At 41.2% G+C, this 7,704-nt stretch overlaps 1 pseudogene; it reads right to left on the bottom strand.

The window, feature by feature from the left end:
* Positions 1-720: 720 nt before the first annotated feature.
* On the bottom strand, positions 721-2,523 carry LOC144252769 (sodium/calcium exchanger 1 pseudogene; annotated as a pseudogene).
* Positions 2,524-7,704: the final 5,181 nt, after the last annotated feature.

Raw genomic sequence — 7,704 nt, 5'->3', positions numbered from 1 at the left:
CTTCTTTCTCTGACCTGTTCCCCATCAACTAGGATGCTTGGACAGAGTCGTATTTCTCTCCTCATCACTATATGAGCAGGGTAAAAGGGTTTATGTAATCATACAAAGTAAAACCATACTGGAAATAAATAATAGATATATCCTCTTCTCCTGATAGCATAACACTGAAGAAGCAGGGTTGGTCATTAAGTCATAATTAAACACTAGCATACAAGCAGAAACATTATATTGTCATAAAACCACAATGTCAGATGAAAACCACAGAAATATTTCCACTCAGTCCTAGTAGCCACGAAATTCTTTTTAGAGGTGTTTCTTTTTTGGGCTTTCCCAATTTGTACTCAGCAATGAAGATAGGAACCTTTTGTGATGTGTTAAATATTCCTTTTCTGTATATATACTGTGTGATCCAAAATAGAATACAGAATTTTCAACCCATCTTAAATGATCTGCTAACTTACGTCACAGGCTTCATTTTATCATGGCCTACAGTGTACTTGAATATGTAAAAAAGACAAAAGAAAAAAAAGATCTCAATGTCAAATTAAGATCTGTGTCTAGTACCAATTGATAGGTGTCACCCAAACAAGGACTGATACTTTGAAAGGTGTCTTCCATAATAACTATTCCGTTCCTTTTATGCCATTTGGTTTAAAAATATGCACACACTCTTGCAGTTATGCACTCACTCAACCATACACATAAACATATAAAAAGAACTTACACAATTTCATCGTTCTGGAATTCCAGCTCTCCACAAGTGTCCTCAAAGTCCTCCCCTCCACCTCTGGCAGTCCCTTCGATGGTTTTATAGGGAATGATAACATTTCCTCAAGCTCCAGATGTTCTCAATACCTTCACCTCCATGATGCCAATGCTCTCACTCACATGAGTCACAGGTTCCTCAAAAGTAAAGATGCCTGCGTGGTCATCATCAAAAATGGTTACAGTGGCCGTGGAGGGTGATCCGAGACAAGCAAGAGTGGAGACATGATTGGCTTCCAGGATGCCATCTTCTGAAGCTTCAGAGGATACTTTGACATTGCTGAGGTACACAAGGAAATTTTCATCCTCCTCAAAGATGTCATCATCGATGATGCCAACTCTGATTTCCTTCTGGGTCTCGCCAGGTTTGAAGACCACAGTTCCTTCAGTGAATTCATAATCAGACCCAGCATTATCCATGCCATCCTCTGTTCTGAAGTTAATGAACACAGTGTTGGTCAAATCCCCATCTCTGCGGATAATGGTCAGGGCCACAGTACCACAGTTCTCCAGACACTGATATGTCCCTTGCTCGAAGAAGACCTTCCTCACCGGGTCCTTTTCGGCCACTTCCGTGTTGACCTCATGCATGCTGACAGCCTTCCTTTCTTGGTCAGCTGCATGCCTCTTTAAAATGTTGCCAGCTCCGGTCATCAGGCGAGTAGCTTGGATGCGGTAAAATGCTCGACTTTTTTGCTGCTGACTTAGGACTTGGTAGTTGGCTAATTCTATTAACTGCTCTATTTCTTTCTCTGGATGTTTCTGCTTCAGTTCCTTCAGAATCCTCGCCATTTCTCGCCTAGCCTCTTCATCATCTTGGTCCCTCTCATCAACCTCCAGAACCAAAGCTCCATCTAAGAAATTGTCAACGTGAGAGTTGACTACTTTCCCATCCATTTCGATTTCCGTTTTGGAAGATGGCCTGTCCGCCTCGTGTTCAATGATCATTCCCCTCTGCTTGCCAGCCCGATGCCGCTTGTAGACATACTTGTAAAACAGCAGCCTCCTATCTGCTACCCAGGAGAACACCACACAGATGGGAAAGAAGAAGAAAGTAAGCAAACCTTCCCAGACCTCCACAACACCAGGAGAGACGACAGACAGAATAATGTACAGCCAGGTATAGGCGAAGATGCTCCAGGCTGCCGTCACGAAGAACATGCGCAGATGCTTAATCTTCCTCGTCTCTCCATCAGGGACCACATAAACACAAAGTGCAATGATGATGAACATGTTGAAGGCAGCACTTCCCACAATGGTGCTGGGCCCCAGGTCTCCCGCAGTGAAGTTATGGACACACACTTCAATAACTGAAAGCAGAATCTCAGGAGCAGAAGATCCCAGGGCCATCAAGGTCAAGTTGGATACAGTCTCATTTCAGATCCTCACAGTTGTCTTGGTGGTCTCTCCATTGGGTTTCTTTATGGTTATTTCTTTTTCTTGGGAAGCGATGACTTCAATAGAGGACATGAACCGGTAGGCAATGATAGAGACTCCCAGAAACATGTAGACCATGGCCACGAAGTACACAGTAGCTCTAGCAATCTTGTCTCTGAAGGAAGGGTCTTGGGGCTCCCAAATAGGCAAAATCACCCCTTTCTTGCAAAAATATGAGCCCGTACATTCAGTGGTATTGTTTCCTCCTCCTTCCATTTCAGTCTCAGCAGTTATATGGTCCACGTGGGAAAATAAGAAAGACATCAGAGCTAACAGATGAAATCCCATTGAAAACATGGGTGAGAGGCTTAACTGAGGCATGTTGTACAAGGAGACGTCCAACTGTTCTGACCTGTTGGTAAAAAGAAGATGGGGGCAGGGAGGGTAGAAAAAAATCACATTATTAGATCCAAATCCAAAGCATGATTAATACCTTTAACAAAAATTTGTGTATGTTTGACCATCACAACATTTCTGGTGAATCATCACTAACCTGACTCCGTCAGTGATTAAGCAATCCTTTGTGAAATTTACAATTTGATCTCTCTGTTTGTGAATTTTCTACATGTAATTCCATCCACTGAGCAAGACTCACAACTGACTTCCTGGAAATGAAAAGTTCAATTTTAAGCCTGGCCTAATTAAGCACACATTTATGCATACTAATGGGCAACAAGAAAGATAAACAAAACTTTTGAAGCATTAAACAATTGCCTCCTTGTTGCTAAAGCAGATTTTTTCTTTTAAATTTTGGTTAGTTCATTATCTTCAAGGACATTTTTCATGGAGAAAATCACTTTATTAATATCCGTGCATTGAAATTCAGACTCGGAAAAACAACTACCAAAACAAGGCGTGGTGATGATCTTAAATTTGGAAGTACACCTTACACTGTATTTCAAGAAATCACACCCTACTGCTCTAAACTGACTTGGAAACAGAGAAATCTCTAGGTTTGCCTGCAATCAAAGCTCAATGGTATTTATTCTCAAGAGGAAAAAAAAATTCCACTGTAATGCAATATTTCCACACATTAAGTACAGGTTTTAAAAGCATGTTTTGATGAGAGCACATTTCCTCCTAATTTTCAGCAACCAGGGTCTCCTGATATATTAGCAACTGGGCATCTAGTACTTTGAGAATAGCCCTTCATATTTGTATACATAGCCTGCTTTACAATCTACAGGCTGTCCCCAACAGAGAGAAGAGATAACCAGGTCCAGGCCTGGTTGTGTGTAAGACCCTGGCAGGCTGTGAAATCAGCATTACCAGCCATAAAATGTTCCTTCTCAGTGTCAATGTCATACTTTCCATGGTCATTCCAAAACACACATTGGTTCTATAGTGGGCTCAAGTGACTAAAATATGCAGGAGCAATGATTCCATCTAAATTAGATTATTTGGCATAGCAAGAGTAACCACAAAGTATATATGATGAAGGGCTGTAGGTAATTAGAGATATGGCAACAGAGTCATGGAGGAGCACAGAGAATGGCAAGCAAAGTAGTGGACAGAGCGACCACAGCCCTAAATTCAACCACCAGATCATGCAAAACTCTGTTCTGACCTCACATCACCTCTGCTTCTAGGACCTGGAGCATCAGGACTGGGGTAAAAGGGGTAGAGAATGGATACTGAAATACAGGAAGATCTGGAAGGCTTCAAAGGAGGCCAGTGATGACATCCATAGCACACAGATAGGAAAGCAGTCCTGAGTCAGAACATAGCCCTGTGGCCTAGAAAACATTAAAAGAGGAGCTGGGTGAGAGGCTCTCAGCTCCACGCTGGCTGAGAGCCACCCACGTTTGCCTATGTTTGCTGCTGATGGCTTGCACTGAAAACTACTCCCAGGTCCCAGGAGTATCCCTGTGGCCAGCACATTCTGGAAGACCCTTGGAGATCCCACCATGGCCTCAAGCCCTCTTTAGGTCATCTCTATTGGGAGATAGGCTTCTTTCATATTTCTCCCATATTGAAGAAGTCCAGGAGAGGGTAAAAGGCTAACAAATGAAAGAAACACATTTACAAAAGCATTGCAAGAGTTCATGGTCAACGTGTGTCTGTTTGTTTAGCCTTGCAGGGATTGGGTGGTTTGTGGGATCCCTGCTTAAAACAAGGTAACATTCAATTTGTCTGCAAGAAAAATAGGAGATCTAGTTCCAAGTTCCTTATGCATCAATTTTTTTCCACAGTTATTTATATGTGCTTAATATGAATTTTAGAATGACTCCTTAAGCTCTCTTCTATACCTAAGAATTCACCAGTGAATAAAACAAAAGTCTCTTGTCTTCTAAGGCATAAATAAAATGTCAGGTGGTAAAAAGTGGTACAATGGGGGAAGGGCAGAATCAACCTAAGAAGGACAGTGTGTGTTTGTGTGTGTGTGTGTGTGTGTGTATTCATGCACACATAAATTAGCATGATTTTACAGTTAAGGAAGGCGTCTCTGATAAGAAAACATTTGAGCAAAGTCCTGAAGGAAGCAAATGATCAAACCTTGTGGGTATTGCAGGAAGAGTATTATGACAAAGTACAAAGGTCCTGATGGTAATGGTGCAGAGAAACCAGTGTGGAGGAAGGGCCATGCAGGAGTGGGAATGCAAAGGGAAGGGATCACGGGGTCACTGAGGCCACTGTAAGGTATTGGCTTTGACGAGGAGAGAGACAGGAATCCCTGAGGGTTCTGACCAGAGAGTCATATCTAGTTTTCCTTTTAGAACAGGCTCTCTCCTGGTTTAGTAGAGAGATTGTAGGGGATGAGAGGAAATAAGGAGACCAGCTCCTGCCTACTATATTAAGATCTGATTTCTAAATGATCCAATGCCTGGCAAGTATTCAAAAATGAAAGAGCAGACAGCTAGCATTTAAAATGGAGAAGAAACATTTGTAGTTATCCTTTTAGTAGACTGGAAACTTAAAATGTCTTGGAGACTGATAAGGATCAGAAAGGTTAAATATTTGTAATAAATAACAGTACTGAACAGAGAGAGTAAACACTGAAGAAAGATTCAAACCTGTGTCTGTCTCCAAGCCTGATATAATTAACCACTCCTTCAAATCACTGCCAAATTCATCATTCTATTTTTCACATTTCAGCCAAATTGAACTTGCTAAGAAACAGATCTTACACTGTGGCTATATTTTGCCTCATGTCCTGTGGTAAAACCCCTCAATAGTCTGCTCAAGACCCTGTATGATCTAACCTCTGTGCTCCTGAATGCAGAAATTCTTTTAATTCCCTACATAAGGCACTTTCTTACTTCTAGGCCTTTGCAGACTGTGTTCTTTCCTCAAAACATTTTCCTTCTTAGAATCAAGGTTCAAAAAAGTATAACAAATCACAATTTCTTGAGAGACTAATATTGAATTCCTTTCTTAAAACTGTTATGACATCGTGTTAAATTCTTTACATGTATCAGTTACATCTAATATTTCTAATAACAAGCACTTTTGTGTCACACAACTTTTAGTGTTTCTATTTCCATTTTGGTCTTTGCAAACAGCACCCCCTGGAGTTGTGCAGAGGGTAGTGCACTAACAATAGCCCTATCCAGTAGACACTCATTTTCAAAGTGGGATAACTGAGGAGTAGACTAGTTAAGAACTTGTTCAAAATCATACAGAGAGCAAACTAAGATTCACATCCTGGTCTGCTTCCATTAACTGTTCCATTAGGTCATCCCTGATAGTTGGTAAAGTAATGCTGGACAATTGTTGGATTTGGGCTTGAACTAGCCCATTGAAAGTCTCTTGGCTTCTATGCAGGTTAGGAGAGCCCAGTTAGCAATAGTCTCATGGAAGGTTTCCAACAGACTGGCTTTTATCTTATGGATTAGAGACTCAAGCAGACAAGCATCAATGACTGTGGTGTATAGCATGAGGGCTGGCATGTTCCTAGAGACAGCTGCCCTATGCTCCCTGCCCTTTAGCAATTGCCTGGCAACCTTTTCCTGCATGCACAGTCAGGGCTCTCTCTTAGGTCAGCCAAGAAAAAGTCCTGACCTCCATCTCTGCCCTAGCCCACATCTCACAATATGTTTTTAGCCAAATGAGGACCAGATGTGTAAAAATGGATGGATTGGTGAAAATCCATTGTCAATATTGGGGAAAAAGGAGAGGGGCTGCTGAGGTTACCAAAAATCATCACATTTATATTAAAAAAGTGACAGCATTATAATTTGTGAAACCAGTGGACAAAAAACACTGATGTAAGTTATTGGCAATAAAGCAGCCGGGAAGAACTCTCTGGACTTTGGTTGCTTTCTGTATTTAATGAATACTGAATCCAAATGCTTGTGAGGATGTGGGAGAAGTGTTATCTAAAGGAGTTTCTTTTTACCTCTATTTTCTCTCTTCCATTATAAGATTCCAGAAGTTCTACTTAACCCTCCCAATTTCCCCTGAGGGATGTGTGTGTGTGTGTGTGTGTGTGTGTGTGTGTATAAATTTATTTACATATATATATATATAAATTTTCCATGAAAATTAAGCAGGAAGATAAGAACAGAGGCCACAGGTATGTTGGTTTGCTGCCTGGCTTTCTTACATTTTTGCCTTGATCTACTAAAGGCTGGTAGCTGATTTCTTTGGTGGATTCAGATCAACTCTATGTCTATGTCAAGGGATCACTTAGGAATACCCACTTCATCATCAAAATGAGTCTTCAGCCCAGTAAGTTTCAAGAATACCTGAATTATCTTCTACTCACTATTTATTTTAAAACAAAACAACTTTATCACCTATAAATAATAAATTTTAATGACACTGACTAAAAAGATGGTAAAGAGATACCTGGCTGCCAGTAATCCAGCCCCCTGTGATGAAGGGAGAAATCATAGTTACAAGGCAGAGAAACACATGCCTACAAGATAGGTGTTTATCAAACTGCTTTGTAAAGCATAAGGAAGAACCTCAGTTGCAGAGGGGCCCAAAGAGGAGTGAGGCAGCAGAGTGCCTGCTCCCCACAGGAAACTGGGGTTAGTTTTAACTAACAAGAAGTACCTGACTCAGAGGAAAGGAATTTGCTGGTGTCCTCACCAGCCCTCACACTGGATGGCCTAATCCCATTCTATTGATTGGCAGTGGGGTTATTCCAAGGAACTCCCTGACTCGCCTTCATCAGGACTTCGAATTCCCTTCTATGTAATTCTTGCTGACTGAAAGCCTCAGAGCTAAGCAATTAATCTATTTCTAAGGCAACATGAAAGCAAGTATAAATCTTTACCCATAACTGATGCAAGTACTTCTCATTGCTTCTAGACAAAGAGATGATGCCAGAGGATGAAGACATTTTTCATGTGACATGAGACCATCTCATCTAACATTCAAATACTCCTCTGGCTCCCAGCCTCATCTATCAGACCAGAGCCAGACTTCAGAAAGAAACTTAGTTTCCACAGTCCTCTCTGCTACTACCTTTTAAAACTTTTTATTTTGATTTCTTTCTCTCCCCACCCTCCCCAGAAAGTTTTCTCTCTGTTGAATGATAAATTGGAACAAGTC

Source organism: Urocitellus parryii, unplaced genomic scaffold (assembly GCF_045843805.1).
Source record: "Urocitellus parryii isolate mUroPar1 unplaced genomic scaffold, mUroPar1.hap1 Scaffold_59, whole genome shotgun sequence".
Lineage (NCBI taxonomy): Eukaryota > Metazoa > Chordata > Mammalia > Rodentia > Sciuridae > Urocitellus > Urocitellus parryii.
This window is presented reverse-complemented; position numbering and strand designations above follow the sequence as displayed.